General features: G+C 44.0%; 1 long non-coding RNA gene across 1 annotated transcript; it reads left to right on the top strand.

The window, feature by feature from the left end:
• Positions 1-18,248: 18,248 nt before the first annotated feature.
• LOC123398955 lies at positions 18,249-18,971 on the top strand. Its single transcript, XR_006610292.1, has 3 exons — positions 18,249-18,291; positions 18,656-18,722; positions 18,934-18,971. It is a non-coding gene; the product is annotated as an uncharacterized LOC123398955 (long non-coding RNA).
• Positions 18,972-24,991: the final 6,020 nt, after the last annotated feature.

Raw genomic sequence — 24,991 nt, 5'->3', positions numbered from 1 at the left:
ATCACGCCCACCGACCACCGCAGAAGCCGTCGCCGGCCACCAACGACCATTGGATCCCGCCGCCCGCGCGGCTCGGACGCCAGATCCACCGCCCGCACGGCTGCTAGCTTGCCGTGCCTCGTCCATGGAGTCGCCGCTCCAGATCCGGAGTTCCCCACGCAGAGGCAGGGCAGCCAAGGCCCCGCCACCACGATCCTTGGTGCCCCGGGCTTGCCCGACGGCTGCCTCACGCGGCGGCGAGGAAGGGAGGGGAGGGAGTTGGGCGGCTAGGGTTGGGAGGGCGAGGGAGGGGGAGGGAGTGCTATGTTGGCTTATATGATGCAATAAATATTTACTCCTTCTATAACTGTATCTAATACAATGTGATATTTCTAACTTTCGTATGTGCCCATCCAAATCTTCATCGACGACGTGCCGCCCGTCCAATCAGTTGCTTCTCTGGCATTTCTTGTGTCCTCCTTGTACAGTTTCGGAAAGTGGGTAGACCTGCTGATAGTCTCTTTGCCATCGCTTCGCACACAGTCTTCCAGAAGGAACCAACAACGCTAGATGAGCAACAAGATCTTAGCTCGCATGTCATCGTTCAGTGTCCAGAAGCACTTGTGAATTGGTCGGAGAAGGGAGCTCGGGTAGCACAGCTACTCGAGCCCAGGTGTGCTCAAGCTAGGGCATCAGAGGGCGTTGGTGTTGCGTAAACAGATAGTGGAGGGATCGGGGAGAATTCGTGAGGAATCAGGCGTGGGCGAGGGGCCGGGTATCGTGCCGAATCGGGCGATTTGATCCCAATTTGGTTCGATGTCGCGTGTGTTCGTCCGAAGGAAAGAGATGACAAGATGAGGTCCACACGTCAGTCTCCCGAGCCACATTGGGTGGACGTTGGCGTGCGTATGTTTTTTGGGCCTAGTCTTTGGGTGCGAGATGACAAGGAAGGGTCCATGCTAGTCCTTATGGGGACTGACAGGCGCCGGGGCCTCGGCCTAAAAATTTCGGCCAGTCGCCCTAGCCGCCCGATTAGCCCATTCGAGACGTTAGATTCTCATCCATCCACGTCGTTTTCTTACTTGTCCTCCATTCGCGTTTAGATATGAAGAAACACCGCAGGTAATGGCGGCCGCCCACCATCATCGCATCACGCAGCACGACCACAAGACCTCCCGCTGACCCCGCCCTCCCCCGCCATGGATGAGCTCTCCGCGGGCCTTGAAGCTCGCCTCTGCTCGCCATGGAGCAGTTGAGAGAGGGGATGCAGCTCGCCATGTCGTCGGTCGTAACAAAATGAAACACCGGTTGTAGCAAAAAATCACGACGCCATGTGTGATGGTGCAAAATGTGACACCAGTGGTAGCAAAATGTTGTGCCGGTTGTAGCAAATTTTGATGCCGGTTGAAGCATGTAGCAAAATTACGCCTTCGGACATGGACAGAGAGAGGGAGATCTATGGGGGGTAAGAGGACCGGTTGCGGCGGCGACCGGTGGTGCAGGTTGGATAAAGGAGTTGCAATGTCGTCGTTGTGCGTGGGTGATCGGAGCTGCGACAACGCCATGGCGTGCGGCGGGGGGAGGGGGCTGCGCGTGGAGGAGGAAGGGGAGGGATGCACCATAGATGACGGTGGATCCTTAGGCCCGCGTGCGTCCGGCGCAACAGTTCGACCGACGCGTGAGTAGAAACGTTTATTTGTTGATCAATAGCAATGTTTACATGGATTACATCAAAATCATGCGGTGATCCTAGCTATTAATGCCTACCATGGGGCAGGGTTCTCCCATATCTAGACATGGTGTGTGCTTCAACATTTGAACCATGAAGTTCATTGCCAAAATTACAACTACTCCCTTTAAAAAAATATATATGAACATTTAGATCACTCTTTTATATGTCTTCACAGATGAGGTAGAAAATAATTCTTTCGTTGAGGCCACGAGCAGGGACCGAGCTAGGCTAATTCAAGGGTATGCAGCGCATACCCAATATTTTGTGCAAAACATAATCAGTTTATATGTTCATACTCTCTTCCAAAATAAGTGTCTCAACTTTATACTAGTTCTAATACAAATTTGTACTAAGCTTGAGACACTTATTTTGAGACGGAGGGAGTATATGCATATATATCATGCATGGTACTCCCTCCGTTCCTAAATATAAGTCTTTCTAGAGATTTCATTAGTGGATTGCATACGGATGTACATAAACATACTTTAAAGTATAGATTCACTCATCTTGCTCCGTATATAAACTTCTAGTAAAACCTTTTAAAAGACTTGTATTTAGAAACGGACGGAGTAGTCGTTTTACACGTAGAAGCGCCAAAATATTGTGAACAAGCATGCTCCAGCATTTTCCCACGTCTTGGCTTCCTTACTGTGTTATAATGCCACTTTGGGCTAGCATGGGCCCATAGTTATGCCGATGGGCCAGAGAAAAGCAGCGACATGGAAGCACCATGGGTTTGCTACGATAAACTTGTGTGCTTTTTGTGAGGGATTCTTTTGTGAAGGATGTTCGTTTGATTCTTCTTAAATTTTATTTCTCCAACTTGTCAGATAAGAACGTAGGGTTACCTTTAAACATAGTTTATTTATTTATCTATAATTCACATTGCGGTGGTTGTTCTTGCAGTATCACTACATTATTGGAGATGTTGTTGCTAGTTTGCTACAACCAATTGATAGGTTTATGTTTTATGAACTACTTTTTTGGTAATTATTGTGTGAACTTTATTGTCACGTTGGAAAAATTCTACTTCGCATACCCCACTTGAAAATCCTGGCTCCGTCACTGCCCACGAGTATGCTTGATGCCACGGAAGAGTGTCAAGACGAACTCGGCGTAGTTGAGGCTTTGTACCCGCGTGGGATGCCCACCAAGGATATGTCGACGGGCCAGTCGACTGGCGCAATTGCGAGCACACATGTATGTTGACCAAAGATGCAGGGACTCGAAGATGCGGTCGATGGAGCGGACTATTGGTGGAAGAGCATGTGCACCATGGAGAGGAGCACGTGGACAACCGATGCAATGATGGGATCTAGCGGTGATTGGGATGTTGAAAGAGAGAAATACCATTTAGCTTCATGGTTAAGAATCTCCCTTCGTCTCTGAACCACTGTATGATCATGCTCAGCTACTGTTCCTGATGTCTCTCGTTCCCGCATACATGTTGTAACATCCGTCTAATTCTTCAATCATCCTCCCATTAGTTTGACCAATCTCGTCACCACATGTGTAATGTACTAAGCTAGTGCTATCAATATGTTGAATGAATAGAACAACAAAATGATTGAAGATCTATATATATATAAGGGAAGTCATACTTCGCATAACAGATGATTGAGTAGCATTCAATTCTTTCATTGGTTGAAATACATAAGTTGCCCCCCCCCCCCCCCCCCCCCCCACACACACACCGCCCCCGAAAAGAAACACATAAGTTCTAAGCCATGTTTGATAGCAAAATATTTTCTAAATTTTCTAGGATTATTACAGTTTAATTTAATATAACCTGTTTGGCAACCACAGTATTATCTTTGTCTAAACAAAAGATAGACAGAGATTGTCTTCGGTATTATCTCTGTCTAAAAAAACCACAGTATCATCTCTGTCTAAAAAAAGAAACTCCGACCTCCTTTTTAAAACTGAGCAAGCGAACAAAATTTTGCATAGTTAGCTTTTTCCATGTTCTTCGTTTTTCAAGTTGTAGCCCCTCTGTAGTCTCTACTCTCTACAGATTGTCTTCATAGGCGGCCATGGATATTATCATCCTCCCAGGGCGCTCCTCCCGCCGCTCGTGCCTGCCGATGACCTTTGCTTCCTGGTGGCCGCGTTGTTCTCCCTCCTGTCACTCTCCATGCAGCCGGAAGCTTCACTTTATGTTCAATTGCATCTTCTTTGTGCATGGTCGTTTCAGTGTATGCGTGGCTAGCTAGCTACTTTTTTTTAAAAAAGGAGGATGATCTCCGGTCTCTGCATCTGGAAGATGCATGCGATCATTTTATTGATTATTTTCGAGGACCTTACAAAGTAGTGCAATTATATGCTTGAATCCGCCATCTTGGTAACATCTGCCGCTACTCCTATCCATATGATGAAGGGGTGCAAGCTGAGCCAAATACCCACACCTCTCACCTAAGCCTAACATCTAAAGCCGGAGGCCCCGACCGAGCCACGTACCGGGTCAGGGGCACAAACCGGTCTGACACACTCACATGTGTCGCCGCCACCATCTTCCACCGGTTCATCTTCAGAGCAGATTGAGGTGCCAGCCTTGGCAGGTGCCTCCGCCATCGACGCCACCATGACGCCAAACAACGACCTCCACCTACGCGAGTCCATCTCCAAGCAGCAGACGTAGATCCATGCTAGGATAAGGTCACACCACCGTCATCGCTCACCTCCCACAAGCGCCACCCAGCCCCAAGGTTCCCAAAGCAGCGCCTTCGAGAAGGGAACGATGCCGTGAGCGCCGTCACCGCCCAACAAAGTTAGGGCTTTCGTCCGGGAGACCTCGGGGAAGGGGAAGTGAGGGGATCAGTCCATACCGACGCCTCCAAGCAGGGGAACGGCGTCCTCAGGCTTGATATCATGGTGTGTTAAAAAGCAGGCTACTGTCTCGAGATCAAGTACAGAAGCAGAATACAAAAGCATTGGCGAATGCTACAGCAGAAACAATATGGGTCCAATCTATGCTAAAGGAACTTGGTGTGAAAACTAAACAAGCTCCTTGTCTATGGTGTGACAATCTTGGTGCCACCTATCTCTCTGCAAATCCGGTCTTTCATGCTTGAACAAAACATATAGAGATTGATTTCCATTTTGTTAGAGAAAGAGTTGCTCAAAAGAAGCTTGACATTTGCTTTGTGCATTCCAGAGATCAGATTGCCCATGGATTCACAAAAGCCTTGCATGTACGAAGCTTTGAAGACTTCAAACATAATCTCAACTTGACCAAATTGTGATTAAGGGAGGGTGTTAAACACTTGATACCGACCAGGTTTAGGAGATCCGAACATATTAGAGATAGATAGAGATAGACATAGATCGGTGGTTGTTTAAAATATGTAACCAACTTAGCTTATCTCTTCCTTTCTTCTTCTCCAAGATTGTATCTATCTCCAACTTGTATGCGTGATCAGGTTCGTACCCTTCTCTTATAACACGCAGCCGTCTCCCGAGATAGGGTAAGACGATTCCGCCAACGCACAGAAGGGTGGCGTGGCCTGTAGCCGTGGCCCGAAGCTGGGGCGACATCTTCACGACGGGCGGTGCGCAGCGTTGGCAGCAACCTCCGAAGGCACGGTGGTGGATTGGAACTGGGCCTAAGGGCTTGATCTTGGTCGCCCCTACCATGGACGGTTTGTGTTCATGCGCTACGGCTGCCTTCTTCGATGCTGCTTCAACCGGCGGTGTGGGGGCCTCCTGTTGTGCTCGGATAAAGGCCGTGGTTCTAGGGTTCCTCTTGCTCCAAGACGAAGATCTGTCGGATGCATGTCCTTCCTTACCTTGCCAAAGTGGCGGGTTCCGTAAGGGTCCTCCACTGAACTCCCATGGGCATGTCATGCATGGAGATTGCTGGATCGGGTGGGATTCGGTCGTGTCCTTTGGTTCTCCGTTATGGAGCGAAAGGCATGAAGCTCTGCTATTTGTTGCCATCAGGAGATATGTTTAGCTCCATGGTGAAGTCAGAGGCGGAGAAAGTCATGGAATCCAAGATTGGAGGACTAGTAATGGTGGTTGGAGCATACGACGTTGATGAACTTGCTTCGAGTTTTGGGTTTCGTCGCAACGGTATATAAGTAGGGGAGACAACACGAAGTTCAAAGTCTTACTTTTAGGTGCAAATCCAAGGTCTTGCCTTAATTGGTTGTGCATGGCAATGGCCTTGTTGAAGGCATTGTTTTGAGAGTGGGGATTATCTTCGGGGTGAAAATCCAAAATCTACGACGGTGCTAGTGCATTGTTTCCTTCTTGGAGGCGTTGTTTTTGGGGAGCTTGGACATCACGTGTTGTCTTGGTGGTGGTTGCGCTGCTGCTGCAAGGCCTGGAACGCTTTAGCGGGACTTTTCTTCTTTTTTTTTACCTTTTTTTGTGTGTGCATCCGTCATGTCATTAGGGCATTGCGTTGTTGTAGAGGCTGTGTATAATTGCTATCTTCCCGATATTAATATATATTCTTTATTGAAAAACCATTCACGAAAATTGACACCATGTTAGATTGGGGGTAATTAGAGAGAGGGAATGGAAATTAGGGGGCTCGAAGATATAAAGTTACATGTTTGGTTGGAGGGAATGAAAATTTATAAGAGACTCGGCGTGGGAGTTTAGAGTCCAACTCCCACCATTTTATTAACACGGGAGGGTGGGAATTAAGAAGAAACTGATATACACAGAACATCTCGTCCCTTCAACATAGAGAACATCTCGTCCCTTCAACATAACTTATGTTGTTGTCTCGTGACTAATTCCCATGAATTCCCACTAACCAAACAAAGGAATGAACATCCATCTAAAATTCCCACATGTAAAACTCATCAGATACATACGAAACAAAGGATTGAGAATAAAAGTACACTTCCCATGTCTAATCTCGTTATAAGTTGCCTGTTGGGGAACGTCGCATGGGAAACAAAAAATTTCCTACGCGCACGAAGACCTATCATGGTGATGTCCATCTACGAGAGGGGATGAGTGATCTACGTACCCTTGTAGATCGTACAGCAGAAGCGTTAGAGAACGCGGTTGATGTAGTGGAACGTCCTCACGTCCCTCGATCCGCCCCGCGAACAATCCCGCGATCAGTCCCACGATCTAGTACCGAACGGACGGCACCTCCGCGTTCAGCACACGTACAGCTCGACGATGATCTCGGCCTTCTTGATCCAGCAAGAGAGACGGAGAGGTAGAAGAGTTCTCCGGCAGCGTGACGGCGCTCCGGAGGTTGGTGATGACCTTGTCTCAGCAGGGCTCCGCCCGAGCTCCGCAGAAACGCGATCTAGAGGAAAAACCGTGGAGGTATGTGGTCGGGCAGCCGTGAGAAAGTCGTCTCAAATCAGCCCTAATTGCTCCATATATATAGGAGGAGGGAGGGGGGCCTTGCCTTGGGGTCCAAGGACCCCCAAGGAGTCGGCCGAGCCAAAGGGGGGAGGACTCCCCCCCCCAAACCGAGTTGGACTTGGTTTGGTGGGAGGAGTCCCCCTCCCTTCCCACCTCCTTCCTTTTTTTTCCTCTTGATTTTTCTTCTCTTGGCGCATTGGGCACTTGTGGGCTGTCCCACCAGCCCACTAAGGGCTGGTGTGGCTCCCCCAATGCCTATGGGCTTCCCCGGGGTGGGTTGCCCCCCCCCCCCCCCCCGGTGAACTCCCGGAACCCATTCGTCATTCCCGGTACATTCCCGGTAACTCCGAAAACCTTCCGGTAATCAAATGAGGTCATCCTATATATCAATCTTCGTTTCCGGACCATTCCGGAAACCCTCGTGACGTCCGTGATCTCATCCGGGACTCCGAACAACATTCGGTAACCAACCATATAACTCAAATACGCATAAAACAACGTCGAACCTTAAGTGTGCAGACCATGCGGGTTCGAGAACTATGTAGACATGACCCGAGAGACTCCTCGGTCAATATCCAATAGCGGGACCTGGATGCCCATATTGGATCCTACATATTCTACGAAGATCTTATCGTTTGAACCTCAGTGCCAAGGATTCGTATAATCCCGTATGTCATTCCCTTTGTCCTTCGGTATGTTACTTGCCCGAGATTCGATCGTCAGTATCCGCATACCTATTTCAATCTCGTTTACCGACAAGTCTCTTTACTCGTTCCGTAATACAAGATCCCGCAACTTACACTAAGTTACATTGCTTGCAAGGCTTGTGTGTGATGTTGTATTACCGAGTGGGCCCCGAGATACCGCTCCGTCATACGGAGTGACAAATCCCAGTCTTGATCCATACTAACTCAACTAACACCTTCGGAAATACCTGTAGAGCATCTTTATAGTCACCCAGTTACGTTGCCACATTTGATACACATAAAGCATTCCTCCGGTGTCAGTGAGTTATATGATCTCATGGTCATAGGAATAAATACTTGACACGCAGAAAACAGTAGCAACAAAATGACACGATCAACATGCTACGTCTATTAGTTTGGGTCTAGTCCATCACGTGATTCTCCCAATGACGTGATCCAGTTATCAAGCAACAACACCTTGTTCATAGTCAGAAGACACTAACTATCATTGATCAACTGGCTAGCCAACTAGAGGCATGCTAGGGAAGGTGTTTTGTCTATGTATCCACACATGTAAATGAGTCTTCATTCAATACAATTATAGCATGGATAATAAACTATTATCTTGATACATGAATTATAATAATAACTATACATTTATTATTGCCTCTAGAGCATAATTCCAACATTGCCACCATATCCACAACTGGCCAAGCGAGCACTTGGCCTCCCACTACTCGTCCCAGTTACGACCTCGATACAATCATTCTCCTGGTTCATGAAACTGTCCGTGAATGAACGAAGCACTTGTATCATTTGCATCTTCAACGAATTACATGATATGTTCTAGTGACACATCTTCACATGCCCTTCGACGACGCGAGACGCGCCATTGGGAGGGGGCTAGGCAGGAAGGACCGTATTTCATCTTCAGCGAGTCGCCGCCTTGCCATCCTGAGTAGGACAAGCCTTAAATACACTAAAAAAAAATACTTAAAACGGAGCATGAGTCCTCCGACCGGCAAAGGCAATGATCCACCCTACCTCCATGACCCTAAGGCCAGAGGAAACAAGGGAGATCGGCGGAGGCACCGATGGGAGGCGGGGAAACCCTAAATGTTTGGGTGCCTTTCTTTTGATGAAATAAAACACGATTTGTTAGAATGTATTTTTTTCTTTTTATTAGAAAGATGCTTCAGTAAAAAAATGAATTACGAGATATTACCATGTAGAGACAACACTACCTCCACACTACAATGGAAGACCTTGTCCACACAAGCAAGTATTATTTTTAGAAAGACGGGATACAATATAGACGTTCACGCACACATACTCGGTCCATCACAAAAAGATACACTCACACAACGCCTATTGAAGATTGGTCAAAATTACGGAGCTTAAGATTTATGAAGCCACCATGGGCGCCCCGCTACTGATGGAAACATCATCTCTTACTGAAAGAATAATCCACATTAATGAGACATCAAAGTGTCAAACCTGGGGTTTGATCTCTGGTGGAATGGGGATACCAGTGCCCTTCTAACCATTCAATCATTGATTGGTTCTCCTCGAGCAAGTATGTTCCTCAACATATATTATATGAGATCTCTAATTGATTGGGCTGGAGAACAAAGAGAAAAAGACAACGACAAAGAATATCGCTTTCCATGAGTTTGAAACATTGTCTCTTTCAGCTACTACGTTTTGATTTATTTCTCTAGACTCCAAAAATTGGAAGATTAAAAAACAATGCACTCCCTTCTATTTATGCATTTTGTGGTTGTTACGCTCAAGATCGAACAATTTCTTGGAATAGCTTGGTAAGGTTGCAAATGATCTTCATATGGCAGGGATGTGGCCACAAGCAACACATCACTCGCTAGTAATTATAACGCATTGCTGATGTATTGGTAACATTTGCCTCTAAGCAAGATCTAAAACTTCATATTTCTACTTGGATTATCTAACCTATGACACCACCACTATTCCCAATGTCTTCTATCCCAGATATTGCATCTCCCATAGATCTTACATCTTGATTGTTTCTTATCTCCTTATCTAATCCACATGTATGTATGACTGACACCTATTTGATGTACTAAGCTGGTGTTGCGACATTCTTTACCAAAATGTGAAAATGAAATAAAAAGACAAAGGTTGTTGTATATATAGAGCAATGAACTAATTAATAGCATTCTTCATGGAAATAAAAGGCTGGTATGCATTCATTATCTTCCCATAAGTTGAATGCCAAGGGTTGCACTAATTCTGATAGCAAGTAAAATAATGAAAACACTTCTCCCCTTCAATTATTCAACTGAATCTAGATTTGGTGTCTAAGAACCAAAACCAAACAAGTTATACTTTACATGTCTACATCATATAGCTTTCTTTATTTTTGAATTGAAAAGTCATATAGATCTAAGACTCTTGGACTATGGTTTTTCATGAATAGAGGGTGGTTTTGCTAATTGGGACAAGTTAGTAAGAACTAAAAAATCAAAATATATGAAAGTCAACAAATCATCTTCTGAAGTTTATTTCTTCCCGGCCTCTAGCCATGTACGCGGTATGAAAATAAGGAGGGAGTATCTGCTAGTGCCTTTTCGGCCTGACGTGTAGTACTGCAGGAGGCGACAATTCAATGATCCGTCATCAAGATAGTAATTACAACACCACTTCATGTCTGGGGTTAAAACTTTTGTCCTAACTTTTATAGGTTGGGCGCTGCTACGGCGACAGAGATCTTCTGTCGTCTCTTGAGCTTGCGTTGGTTTTTCCCTTGAAGAGGAAAGGGCGATGCAGCACAGGAGCAGTAAGTATTTCCCTCAGTTTGAAAACCAAGGTATCAATCCAGTAGGAGAATCTCGTCAAGTCCAGAGTACCTGCGCAAACACAAAAGAGCTTGCACCCAACGCTATAAATGGGTTGTCAATCCCTTTAAGATTGATTGCAAAGTGAGATCTGAAGGCGGAAAGTGCAACGAAGAAAAAGAGTAAGGCTGAAAATATAATTGGAGTAGACCCGGGGGCCATAGTGTTCACTAGAGGCTTATCTCAAAATAGCAAGTATTACGGTGGGTGTACAAATTACTGTCGAGCAATTGATAGAACCGCGCAAAGTCATGACGATATCTAAGACAATGATCATACATATAGGCATCACGTCCGAGACAAGTAGACCGATACTTTCTGCATCTACCACTATTACTCCACACATCGACCGTTATCCAGCATGCATCTAGTGTATTGAGTTCATGACGAACAAAGTAACGCCTTAAGCAAGATGACATGATGTAGAGGGATAATCTCAAACCAATGATGAAAACTCCATCTTTTTACCCTTGATGGCAACAACACGATGCATGCCTCGCTACCCCTTCTATCACTGGGTGAGGTCACCGCACGTTATGAACCCAAAACCAAGCACTTCTCCCATTGCAAGAATCATAGATCCAGTTGGCCAGACAAAACCCACAACTCGAAGAGAATTACAAGGATATGAAATCATGCATAAGAGAGATCAGAAGAAACTCAAATAAGATTCATAGATAATCTGATCATAAATACACAATTCATCGGATCTCGACAAACACACCGCAAAAGAAGATTACATCGGATATATCTTCATGAAGATCATGGAGAACTTTGTATTGAAGATCCAAAAGAGAGAAGAAGCCATCTAGCTACTAGCTATGGACCCGTAGGTCTATGGTGAACTACTCACGCATCATCGGAGAGGTCATGGTGTTGATGAAGAAGCCCTCCGTATCCGAAACACCCCTCCGGCAGGGCACCAGAACGTGCCCAGATGGGATCTTGCGGAGACAGAAGCTTGCGGCGACGGAAAAGTACTTTCGATGATCTCCTGATTTTTTCTAGGATCTTAGGGAATATATAGGCGAAAACCTAGGGCAGGGGAGACACGGGGAGCTCACAAGCCTGCTAGGCCCGGGCCCCCTAGGCCGGGCCTGGTGGGCTTGTGACCTCCTCCGAGGTCTCCTGCCTTGGTTCTCAAGTCTCCTGCGTGTCTTCTGCTATGGAAAAAATCATTCGCAGATTTTATTCCGTCTGGGCTCCGTTTAAAATTCTCCTCTAAAAAGGGTCAAAAACAGGAACTGGCATTTGACACTGAGTTAATAAGTTAGTCCCAAAAATATATATAAGGCATACAAAACGTCCAAAGTTTGACAAGATAATAGCATGAAACCATCAAAAATTATAGATACGTTGGAGACGTACCAGGCGCCTGTAAAAAATCCACCTTTTTTAACAAAAAAATAAAATTTAAAACATACACTCTTCCACAATGTTGTATTTTGTAGCAAAATATAAATAAAAAGAATGAAGTTTCGTTATCCTTTCTTGCATTGCCGATTCTTTCTAGCAAGTAATATGATAGGAACAATAGTGATCACATAGTTGGAATAGGATCATTGAATAATGGGAGAGATACAAGTATAATAAAAGTTCAATGAACTCTAAAATACCAGGTGTTCCGTACTTAATACATGGAGAAAACAATAATTTGAATTCAAAAGTGGAACATGACACAACTCTTCATGAAGATAGATCAGGTATTCAAAACTCAAGGGTCTCTTAGGAATAAGTCCCGTCAAATAAGTCCATTTTGCGATTATCCAGGTTCTTGATGAAGATTTCCTAGGAAATTCCCATGAATACTAAAGAGAGGTTGAAGGAATGCAGCGGCTTCAAACCGAAGTACATTGGGAGATAGTTGTGGGCTATATAGCCAAAATGGACTTTTGAACTTATTCTTGTAGCTGGGCATAAATCACGTTTAGTTGTGCTTCAAATTTCTACCACGAGAAGCTAACCAGGAAGCTCAAATTGACAATGGCTTTCCATTAAGGTCAAGCATCTCCCTTCCATTTCCGACCTACAAGATTACCACGTTCTTCTACCATTTCTTACATCTCTAGTTCCTCATACGAGTTGTAACATATGTTTGATTATTCTTTCATCCTCCCCTCAGTTTGATCATCTCTACACCATCTATCCAGTATTTTTTTTGCAAGAAGGTGACCTATCTAGTATACTAGCTAGGCTAGTGCTCCCGGTATGTTAAAATGAGTTGAACGACATGGGTTGAAGATACATGTGTGGTATATAGATACATGGAAAACAATTGTTCACATGAGAGGCTGTTGGTCAGCATTCAGTTCTCGCTTAGGTCAATGATACCCGACTTGTGTACATGTAACAGATGGGCTAGTAAATATTACTTTAAAGAAGACGGTGTAAATATGTTTGCGTACTCGAAGAACTCGACTTGTTAGATGATACTGATATGATTGTTCCTCTAGCCTTTCACCCAAGTGATCTCTAGTCATTTAGCGAATGGGCTCATAACTTAGCTTAGTTCCAGTACTTTTGTGCTAGTATTTTGCATATGATAAGGCTCATTGTTCATGAATTATGAGTTTTTATGCAGGAACACATATCACAAGTTGCTTGCACAACTATATACACTCTATAACAAACTTACATAGCATGTTCTCGAACGCATGACAACATTGCGGTAGCGAACAACGCAACGCCTAAACAGATGCATGTACTGCAATTATGTGATATGTCTTCAACGTATCTATAATTTTTTACTCTTCCATGATATTATATTATCATTTTAGGATGCTTTTTAGGCGTCTACTTGTTTTCTGATATTATTTTTAAGCACTAACCTATTAACCCAGTGCCAAGTGTCAGTTCTTGTTTTCTGCATGTTTTTGGCTTTTTAGGAATACTATACTAAACGAAGTCCAAATATCCCAAAACTTTTTGGTGACTTTTTCTGGACAAAATAAGGACATGAAAGATTCAGAAGGAGGCCAGAGGCCCCACGAGGTGGCGTCAAGCAAACAGGGCGCACCTAGGGGGTGGTCGCACCTTGATGGCTTGGGACCACCTCCCTTGGCGTCCGGTGCCCCCTCTGTCCTATAAATTCTCAATTGTCCCAAAAGCACCAGGGAGCCTCCCAAAACACTTTTTCTGCCGCCGCAAGTCTCTGTTCCCCGTGTGTCCATTTGGAGCCTTGTTCTGATGCCTTTTTGAAGGGGGTAGATCACAAAGGGCCTCTACATCAACCTTGCTGCTTCCATGATGATGTGTGAGTAGTTCAAAATAGACCTATGGGTCTGTAGTTAGTACGTACATGTAATATATATATATATATATATATATATATATATATATATATATATATATATATATATATGTTCCTCATTACCATGATCACCACGATTCTTGCGGTGATCTATCTTATGTAATCATTTTGTGTGATGCGTTTGTTGGGATTCAATTAATTATCGGTTTATATATATATATATATATATATATATATATATATATATATATATATATATATATATATATATATATGTTCCTCATTACCATGATCACCACGATTCTTGCGGTGATCTATCTTATGTAATCATTTTGTGTGATGCGTTTGTTGGGATTCAATTAATTATCGGTTTATGTTCAAATTATTCATGAATATATTTGAGTCTTCTCTGAATTCTTATATGCATGATTATGATAGCTTCGTAATCTCTCTGGTCTATTAATTTGATTTGGCCAACTAGTTTGATCTATCTTAAGTGAAGACATGCGTTGTAGTGGGTTCAATTTCACGGTGCCCTATATCCAAGTGACAAAGTAGGGGACAAGACACGTATTTGTATTACTGCCATTAAAGATAAAATGATAGGGTTGATTCATATTAATTGGATTTTCTTTGTCTATGTCATGTCATTGTTTTCCAAGCATTACTCTGTTTTACTTAATACTCTAGATGCATGCTGGATAGCGGTCGATGGATGGAGTGGTAGTAGTAGATGCAGGCAGGAGTTGATGTACTTTCTTACTAACTTGATGCCTATATGTAACTGTCATTGCCATGAATAAATATTGCATAACTATACGCTTTTCTATAGTTACCCAACAATAATTTGATTATCCATCGTATGCGTTCTACGAGAGAGAAGTCTCTAGCGAAAAATATGGCCCCGGTGTCTATTTACAAAAATACGAAATATCTCTTTGTCCTTTATTATTTGTATTTACTTTTTATATTTAATATATTTTAGCTTTGTATCTATCATTGTTTGTTGCTTGCAAGTAACAAGTTTAAGGGGATTGATAACCCTATTGTCCGCTTTTGGTGCAAGTGTGTGCTCTTTTGTGTATAGGCGCTCAAGACGGGAAATTGCGCGCTCCTATTGGTTCGATAACATTGGTTCTCACTATGAGAAATACTTATTTATACTGTGTTGCATCATCCCCTCTTCTTCAAAAAAAAAACTTAACGTAGATCACAAGTATCACTATATTTAACGTTTCAAATCAGTGAACATTTTACTTATTTTATTTAGTAGATAGAGAATCAATGCTGACCAGCTGCGAACAATCAATCCGATTTGCTCAACACATCAAAGCCAATCGAAATATCTCATGCGGGCCATGGTCGCCCTTCGTGCTCCATGCCGGTACAATGCCCCCTTGCCTACGGGCTCGCAACGAGGACCCTCTCCCCTGCGGGCCTGCATGGCCCCACACACACATACTCCTATGCATTTTGCGACTTGGTCCTCATGCGGTATACGCCTGCTAGTCGTTGCATCTTGCTCGTGGGCTGGAGCCCGGCCCTCTTAGTCTCCTCCTAAAATAATTTTGTTGTGACGACAACTGCAATTCCTAAACCCATCACCCACTAAAACATGTCTTTGTCCCGCTCAATGGCTCACCGCCGCCTACTCCGCGTGGTCGGTCCCAAGAGGCCTCCCACCCACTTCTCGCCCTCCTTGGTGCGACCTTTCTCGAGCGGCCCTCGAGTTCTAGGTGTTTCATCTTTCCCGCGGGGTTGGTTTTGCTGTGACGGTGTCGAATCTGAAGCGCCTTTCGATTTTTGGTTAAATTTTTTCTTGAAAGCGACAATCATTTTACTAAATGAAAAGGTATATTTGTTGTTTAGGATTACAAACTTTCCACACAGTATTTGCTTGGATACTTCTTTTCTTTTTCTAACCGATTTGTTAGACGGGTTCTTGGTACGCTTGGCCAGAGATGCAACGGTTTTTCTTTGATGATCGTGCCTTGTTTTCTCTGTTGCTTTGGCAAAAAAATCTGACGACTTCTTAGATTGATGTTTTGTCCATAAATTGCCGGTCTTTGTTTGGATAGATTCACTTACTTGAGCACTGTAGCTCTTGGTACTCGGACGTCGGCTTGAGGAATTAATAGAAAACCCCATTTTTGTAGGCCCTACTTATTTTCATCGGAAGGAAACGGTTTTTGTGGTACATAATTGAATGCAAAAAAAAATGTTGCTCAATATGATTTTCATTGGAAGGAAATGATATAGATCTTGACAATACTTGCTGAAAAATGTTTGCCAAGAATCAAGTCATATATGTTGCTTGTATGTAGTACTCATGTGTAGCTAGTGGCGGATCTAGGATTTTGAAACAGGGTGGAAATTACAATAAATATGACATGCCAATAGCAAAATAGGAATTGATTAATATGGTCTTACAAAAATATGTAAGATTCTCGAATAAGTCTTGATTTTGCATAAAAAATGTACATGCCTTGAAAAATTCAAAGAGGACTATGTGCATGTGTTCATTCTTCCACATTTGATACATATATGTAATCATGTGGTCCTAGTTGTCATTTTGTTCTTCAATATGACAATGAAATTTATTGATTAAGAAAATGACAACAATATATCGATTGTTTGAACCCAATTGAAACAACTTAGTAGCAAGTAGTAACATTCCTGAAAATTACGGCTCAAGATGACACATGGACTCAGAAAATGGATCCAAACTGAAACAATTCAGTTCTAAGTAGTGACACTCCTGTACAGAATTAAGTAGTAATACATTACAATTTACAAACGTGAACATCAAGCCTAAATTCGTAACGAGAAGTAATGGCAGGTGGCAGCACGACCAGAAATGAATAATTAGTAAATAGAAAGGGATGTGGTACGCATCCACCGACTAATCTTTTTTAAAAATTAGCCGGATCGCAAGCCTTCAGATTGGATACATAGAACGAGTCGAATACACCTTCTTCATGAGTGCAGATCTTGTTGCAGAATTTTTTTACGACAACTATTTTGTTGGGATTTGTTTTGCAACTGTAGCCTCCCGTCCCATAATCTCTTTGGCGAATAATATTATGGCATCATTGGTGACTGTGCCGTCTCCCTGCACTGTCATGTCGTCAACCCTGAGTAGTACGCCACCATCAGCACCTGGCTCTGTAGCAGCAACGCCTGCAGCACAAAGTTGCTATTCGTCGCGATCGACCCCCGCATCTGCTCGTCCTACAAGCGCCCGGCATGTTCTACCGCTGAACGCTGACGATTCAGGCGATCAGCCCGCTCTCCTTCCCCGGTGATTCAGGTACAAACTTTGTTGTTTGATTTGTGTGTTGTAAAGTTCGCCTTGGATGAAGCGGACCATCGGCGAAAGAGCACAGCCATCATGGGGAGCTGCACGGAGAACAGCGGCTGCCACGATGGGCTCTAGCGGTGGTGGGATGCTGAAAGAGAGACACAACATTCAGTTTTATGATTAAGCATCTCCCTTCGTCTCTCGAGCGGAATTTTTGTCCAAAAGGACCCCGTGTCGAATGAGATTGTCAAAAAAGACCACCTGCGAGTGGAAAGGAGCGAAAGGACCCCCATCCCGGGTGGCGGCAGGCGCGCCAGGCGGCACGTGGCACCTGCCGCCACCGCACGAGGCGGCCGTGGGGCCTGCCGCCACCAGCTGAGGCGGCCAGCGCCGGATCCCGTTCCCGCCTCTCCTGTCCGTAACGGACAAAGCTGGGTGGGCCCTGCCGCCTCGGGAGCAGGCGGCCAGGGCACTGTTTCCGCGCGGCCGACACTGTTGTTGATTGCGCTGATTTTCGTACGCGTTGATTCCCAGGCTTATTTCCCGCTCCCACCGACGAAACAGTGGGAATTTTTCCCGCTCTCCACCGACGAAACAGTGCGAAACTTCTTCTTTATAAGCGAACCGCGTCGCTGCCTCCTCTCTCGCTCTCTTCTCCTGCCGTTGCCTCCCGTGTCACTCTCTTCTCTTTCTCTTTCTCACTCTCTTCTCTTTCTCTCAAGAGCTACTCCGTATGAATGTTTATGTGGCGATTTAGGACGGTTTAAAGTTAGATTTTGAAGACGTTGTAGTTGAAGAAAAGATAGATCAAGGTAAGAGCTTTCTATATCTGTTGGTTGTGTTTGCATGCATGATGTATTTATTTTGTTTGATTAGTTTCTAAGTATGTGTTTTCTTTTGTCTTAGGGAGCGTATTATCACTTTTGTGGAACTATTTTGAAGACGTTGTAGTTGAAGAAAAGATAGATCAAGGTAAGAGCTTTCCATTTGTGTTGGTCGTGTTTGCATGCATGATGTTTTTATTTTGTTTGATTAGTTTCTAAGTATGTGTTTTCTTTTGTCTTAGGGAGCGTATTATCACTTTTGTGGAACTATTTTGTCATGCGATATGAACTACTAAGTTGAAGATCAAGGTATGAGACTTTGTTCATATTTGTGTTCATGTGATAATAGGTCGACTATGTTCATATATTACCGATGATTTATTCGTGTTTGCATGCAACTGGTATTTAGAAAGAAGCCGGAAAAATGCCTATGTAACTAGCATTTTTGTAAAAATCATGTAATATATTTGTAAAAAACATGTAATATATGTTAGCTCCATTAGTATTATTACATGCAAGACGCGTGTGTAATATATTTGTTTATTTGATAATTTGTCAACCCCGTAGAAATATGACTCGTGATATATATATATATGCATGCAGTATGTATTTTTAGACTTTTGCTAGCACGGAAATAATTATGTGTGTAATATTTTTTTTCATATGAAAATAGGTGGAATTCGCTGATATTATTCTGGTGATATATTATATTCGGAAGGATATCCTTATTTAAACCAGAGGTATGAATGACATATTGTAATTCATCTTCTATTTATTTTATAGATGTAGTGTCACGATAAATGATACAATATAAATTATTATGCGTAGATGTAATGGATGTTGTTAAATTGTTATATGTAAAAAAGATAAGTAATGGATGTTGTTATTACAATGTAAATATAAAAATATGATTTTTAATGGACTAAGGATGTAAATATGGCTGCTCGTTAGGTACTATGGAAAATTTGTTAGTGTTTTATGGGCACATCATACATGAGGGTCCTTCTGGTGTGGATGTGTCTAGGTGCGGGATGACTACGGTTGTAGTGAAAGACATGGTTAATGTAGAGTATGCGGCAGTTAGAAGGTGCATCCGATCGGTGTTTGGTTCAGCGATGAATGGAAAAAAAATGACCCTGGAGGCTTTCGTGGTTGAGGGAGGAAATCGTTGGGTTCTGCGACGGGTTACTGGTGAAAGAGCATGGGCGTCGTACATGGGTTTTGCAAGCAATCCCAATAACTCCATGTATGGACAACCCATGGTTTATGTGGAGTTCATTTCTGCCAGTGATGTCGCCGAGTGCAGTAGCGGTGCCGGTGAGGCCGAGTTGGCCATAACTGTAGCCCCCGACGCCGGCCCATCGGAACCAAGTGGTGGCGAACATATGGACATAACTGTAGCCCCCGACGCCGGCCCAACGGAACCAACAGGTGGCCAATAAGTGTATGACACGGGATATTGGTCTGCGGTCGTTGACATGAGCGAACATGTCGAGGGATTGCCGGAGGCGCTAGATGATGACGATGATGGTCATTCTTCTGCGTCTTCGGAATCAGATGATGATGAAGTTGTTCCTCCTGAGAATGCGGTCGCTGCAGCAATCAACCCAGAGTTTTTACAGGTTATGAGCATCACCAATGAATTTCACTCTGTTGCTGGCCTAGACGCGGGGAGTCTGGCCGTTGGACAGATTTTCCCAGATAAGAAATCTGCTAAACAAGCAATACATAGCTATGCAATTGCTATACACAGGCAACATAGAGTGAAGCAGTCTGATAAAAAGGAGTTGAAGCTCATATGCATCCATCGCGAAGCGGGTTGCCGCGGAAGAGTTATTGCTCGCCAGAAGCCTGGGGTATGTCAGCCAGGGCATGTCACAAAAATAGAGCAACATGGTTGTGAGCAAACCGGCACTCTTTCAGAGCACCGCAACGTGACTGCAGAATATGTGTCACAGGTGATGCAAACCATTGTGCAGCAAAGTCTTAATATTAGTATTAGGGCTTTGCGTGCAACTGCATCTGATCTGATTGGTTTCCCTGTCAGCTATAGCAAGGCTCGTCATGCAAAGGAAAAGATATTTCAGAGGTTGTATGGAACCTATGAGGAGGCGTACTCTTTTGCCCCTAGAATGTTGCATCAGATTTCAGTTGCTAACAGGGGGACTCAAGTTTTCCGGAAAGAACGTCCAAATCCATTGAACCCGGACGAGCAAATCCTGGACCGCTTATTCTGGGCATTCGCCCAGACTATACAAGCATTCAAGCATTGTCGTCCGGTTGTATCAATTGATAGTACATTTCTCACTGGAAAGTACAAGGGCACACTCTTAGTGGCGATGGCAGCTGATGCAAACAATCAACTTCTTCCTATTGCCTATGCACTAGTGGAGAGCGAAAACAAACATAGTTGGCTATGGTTCCTGTGTTGCCTGAAGATGGGTGTCATCAAAGATCGGGAAGGGGTTTGCATCATCTTTGATCGCAACACCGGACTATTAAGCGCGCTTGAGATAATTAAGGCTTCACAAGATCCAGATTGGGGGTGGCCCGATCTGGAGACAAGGTGGTGCATGAGGCATTTGGCAGCTAATTTTTATTCGAAATTCAAAAACAAAGATTGGTTCAACCTATTCAAGAGGATGTGCATGCAGAAAACTACAGCAAAAATGAATGCTATCTGGGCAGGTATCAATGGTCAGATCGAGCGCGCATCCCTCCCGGCGAGAGAAGACCGGAGGGGTCGTCGAACAGCAATAAATTTGAGCCAGTGGATTAATGAGAATTGTCCCAATTTGTACAAGTGGGCGCAGTCTCATGACACTGGCGCTAGATACGGTATAATGACAAGCAACATGTCCGAGGTGTACAATGGTGTTCTTAAAGGGGTGAGGGCACTACCTATCACAGCACTAATTGATGAAACTTGGAACCGAACTGTGTCATACTTTGCAGATAGAGTCACCGTTGCCAAGGCACTAGTTGATTTGAACAAGACCTGGTCTGAGAAGATGCAAAGACATCTTGATGACAAAGCAAAGAAGTCGCAAAGACATGGGTGCAGGCAGGTAGATGCACTTAGGAATAAATGGGAAGTTAGTGTGCGAGCAAAGTTTGTGAAGGGTCATCACAGGGGAGAAAAAAAACAAGCTGTGACGCTTGGCGCAACCTCGCAGCTCGTCGAGGTAGTTTCACTGCCGACCCATCCCTTTTGACATCCCTCGTTGATAGATGGAGACCGGAGACCCACATATTTCACTTTCGATGTGGAGAGCTTGCACCTACTCTAAAAGATGTGTCAATGATCACAGCTTTACCAATTAGAGGTGTGCCAGTGGTACATCCACGAGTTTCTCCTAATTGGCCAGCAGATGTCTCTGTCCGTCTGAGGCTCGAAATGCCCATATCAGATCGTTCTGGTCCGCCTCGAGGTGTCCCACACAGCTGGCTTCGTATTAACTTCGAAATTTTATCTACCCATGCTGATCCTGAGACAACGAAGAGACACTTGTTTGCATATTTGTTGTGGCTCTTCGGTGTGATGTTTCCTAATTCTCACGGGGAGGTAGTTTTGCCTGGTCTCATCTATTTTGCCGCAAAGATAGTAGACGAACCTTTACCCCAAAATCCACCATATAGCTTTGGTTCTGCTTTGCTTTCTCACACATACCGAGGGTTGTGTGATGCCACTCAAAAAACGGCATTCACATCTAAAGCTCCATTACTTTGTGTCTCCTACGAGTTTCTACAGTTGTGGTCCTGGGAATACTTACCTGTAGGACGACCGCAGATAGTAGAACCCGCAACCCCATACAACTATGGTGAGGGTGTTGTAACTATGTCCACTCGGTGGATGCTGGGTCGAAAAAAATGGTCTACTAAAATTGCAAAAAATTGTTACCCCATATACCATGATCAGTTTGAGCTTCTTAACGACTCACTAATAACATGGAACCCGTGGACTGAGGCGCACATTGATATGGTATTTGGTTCGCAACACATGCCAGTGGAATGCGTGAGAGATAGTGCCTTTTGGATGACTCGCTGCAATTTACTCTATCTATGGTTTGTGGAACCGTATAATCCTGACCGTGTCATGAGACAGTTCGGTCTATATCAAGATATTCCACCACCGGTTCCAAGATGTATCGACGAAGAAACTCATAAGTAAGTAAGATGTGACCTAGCTAAATAGATATTCCATCAACTATTCTTGAATTTTTTTTGTTATCTATAATTACAGGATGAGCAATATGGGCAGATCTGGTGTGGACTGGAATGCAGAAAACATTGAATGGATAAATCAGTGGAATAATGAAGCTCTACAAAATATAGTGCCTCAGCAACGGTAATTTTACTAATGTTAATTTAATTATGTGCTTATAAAATACAGAATGTGATGTCAATTTAGTAATGTTAATTTATTTATGCAGAACGTACGATGCAACTACGACAGAAGCGTACTATAATTGGTATCGCATGAACACGCGTACTAGACTGACGAGTGAACCACCTACGATGCCAACACATCCAACGCATATGGAACAGTTGCAGAGACGGATGGACACATCGTCAGCTTACTATCGTGACTCCGCGGTAATAATCAACATCTTGCTATTCAGGTCCATCATTTCATGAACAATTTAACCAACGAACAACGATTTTTTTCAGATTGATATTTGCACCCAAGTACAAGCGATGGCGAGGGAAGGAATGCGAGCCCAGGGAATTGATCCTAAAGGCAGGTCCTTCTTTAAAAAAATTAGCGAATTCGTGAGCACAAGGTTTACGAGATGCGGTACAGAGAACGACGTTGTCACTGCAGCGTACAACATTCCGGAACCGAGGTCAGCTAGACCGAGTGCGGCGCCGTCGTCGTCCATGCGGTGGGGAGAGGGTCGTAATACTACGCCGACACTTCCACGACATGACTCGTCTCTACCAATATATGGGCAGACATCACAGGTAAATGCTCCAGATGTAGGTTCGACGCCCGAACAGACTCATTTCGTGGAGCAGGATGCATATACAGCATATGGCGCACACATTCAAGGATCTCAGCCATATCTGCCCACGCGAGGGATTAGGATGCCCGAGGAGAATCGTTGGGCTGAGACAAGCGAGGGAGCACAAAGCTACAAAAGCGGTCAGGTATGTACAATTATAATAAGCAATTACGTAACTTCTATTTGCACATCTTTTTGCTACACACAATTTATTTTAAAAACATTTTTTCGTGGAGCAGAAAATTAATGATCCATCATGGGGAGATGAACATACCCACCGTGGCGTACAGAAAGAAATACTCACAGAAACCGATGATACTCAATGCACGCTCCCAGGAATGATAAATGATTTTTTCGGGCAGGACGTTATTGGTCCATCTTACATCAATTCTGAGTTACAACCATTCACCTACAATTTAGAATCATCATCTCAGTATGGATTTCAGACTCCACCACCTATGCATCAGTCGCAGACACAGGAACACGAGGGACAGTACGGTCGTGGTCTTCGTGGACACAGACCCCCTGATCGATTGTCACCCTCCGGTCGTCGGGCAAGGCCAGCTGGTCGTCGTCGCATAGGGTGATTCGTCTATGTATGTGTGCGAACAATTGCATCTCTCTATGTCAGTTTCAAACTTTCAGATGTACGTACAAGACATCTATGTAGTTTCATGAAATAAAAGTTCTCGATATATTTGAAGTTGCTTCCATAAAATAAGATACATAAAATAAGATTCATAAAATAACATACATAAAATAAGATACATTAAGATGTAGAGTTCATAAAAAAAACTACATAAAGTCGTCGTCATCCGTCGACGATGCAGAGCTCTCGCCCTTTGACGAAGCGCTACTCTTGGCCTTCGTCGATGATGCGCTCTTGGCCTTCGTCGATGACGCGCTCTTCGTACTCGGCATGAAGATATCGTCTTCGTCCTCACTATCGTCAATCCATAAGAAGGGATGTTTTACTCCACCTCCACCGCGTATGTGTTGGTCTTTCTTCTTCCATCTTTCATTCAACCGCAGAAGTTCTTTCTGAATCTCCTCATATGTCCTTGCAGGCCACCTCTTCCTAGCTAATGCGTGGGCAACCTCATTCAGTAGCGTGTCACTACTGATGAGTTCGTCCCATGAAACTATTCTATTATCTATCTTGAAATTGCTAGCTAAGCGCAGAAGACACTCGGACATACCACTATGAAAACTACGATCGAAAGGATAATGAGACATTTTCAGCACACTCCTTACCCACTTTGGTCTGGAGGGGGTTTTATAGGTGCAGCTGAGCGAGACGAATAACTAATGGCGGGAAAACGAGGAGGGAAAGCGAGGGCGGGAAAGCAATGCGGGAACAAAATGGCGGCAAAGCTATACGCGGGATAAAATGGCGGGAAAGCGACGCGGGAAATAAATGGCGGGATAAAATGAACATACACGTAGCTGAAATTAAGATACACATTATGAAAATAAGATACAATTTGCCAAAATTAAGATACATCTTACAGAAATTAAGATACAACTAAGACAACTTAACATACAATAAAATAAATCTACTGAGTCCAACGTGGATATTTTCCTTTTCCATCACCAGCTTCTTCTGCTGCCTTGGCGGCACGAGCCCTTTCTCTCTTTCTCTCCCTCTCAGCTTCACGGGCCTGTTCCCGCTATCTGTAAACCTCCTCCAGCCGAAGTTTCTCTTCTTGATTTTTCCTTTTCATCTCATCAAGAAAAGCCCTCTGCTCCACACAGTAATCTTCCCACTCTTTCTTCTGCTCTGCTTTCTCCTCTGCTTCAGCCTTCTCACGACGCTCTTCCAAGTCCAAGCTAGCCCATGCACGACGACCTCTTTCACGAATCTCGGTCACCGCCCAGTCCGGCATTTCCGTGTCAATCCAACGATAGTACATGCAGAGAGGAGGATGAGACTAAAGGATGGATCAGATTCAAGTAAACAATAATATCAAATAACAATAATCTGGATGACTTGAGCATACCGG

This window comes from Hordeum vulgare, chromosome 5H (genome assembly GCF_904849725.1).
Source record: "Hordeum vulgare subsp. vulgare chromosome 5H, MorexV3_pseudomolecules_assembly, whole genome shotgun sequence".
Classification (NCBI taxonomy): domain Eukaryota; kingdom Viridiplantae; phylum Streptophyta; class Magnoliopsida; order Poales; family Poaceae; genus Hordeum; species Hordeum vulgare.
Note: the sequence above shows the minus strand (reverse complement) of the source record. Positions and strands in the feature narration are given on the sequence as shown.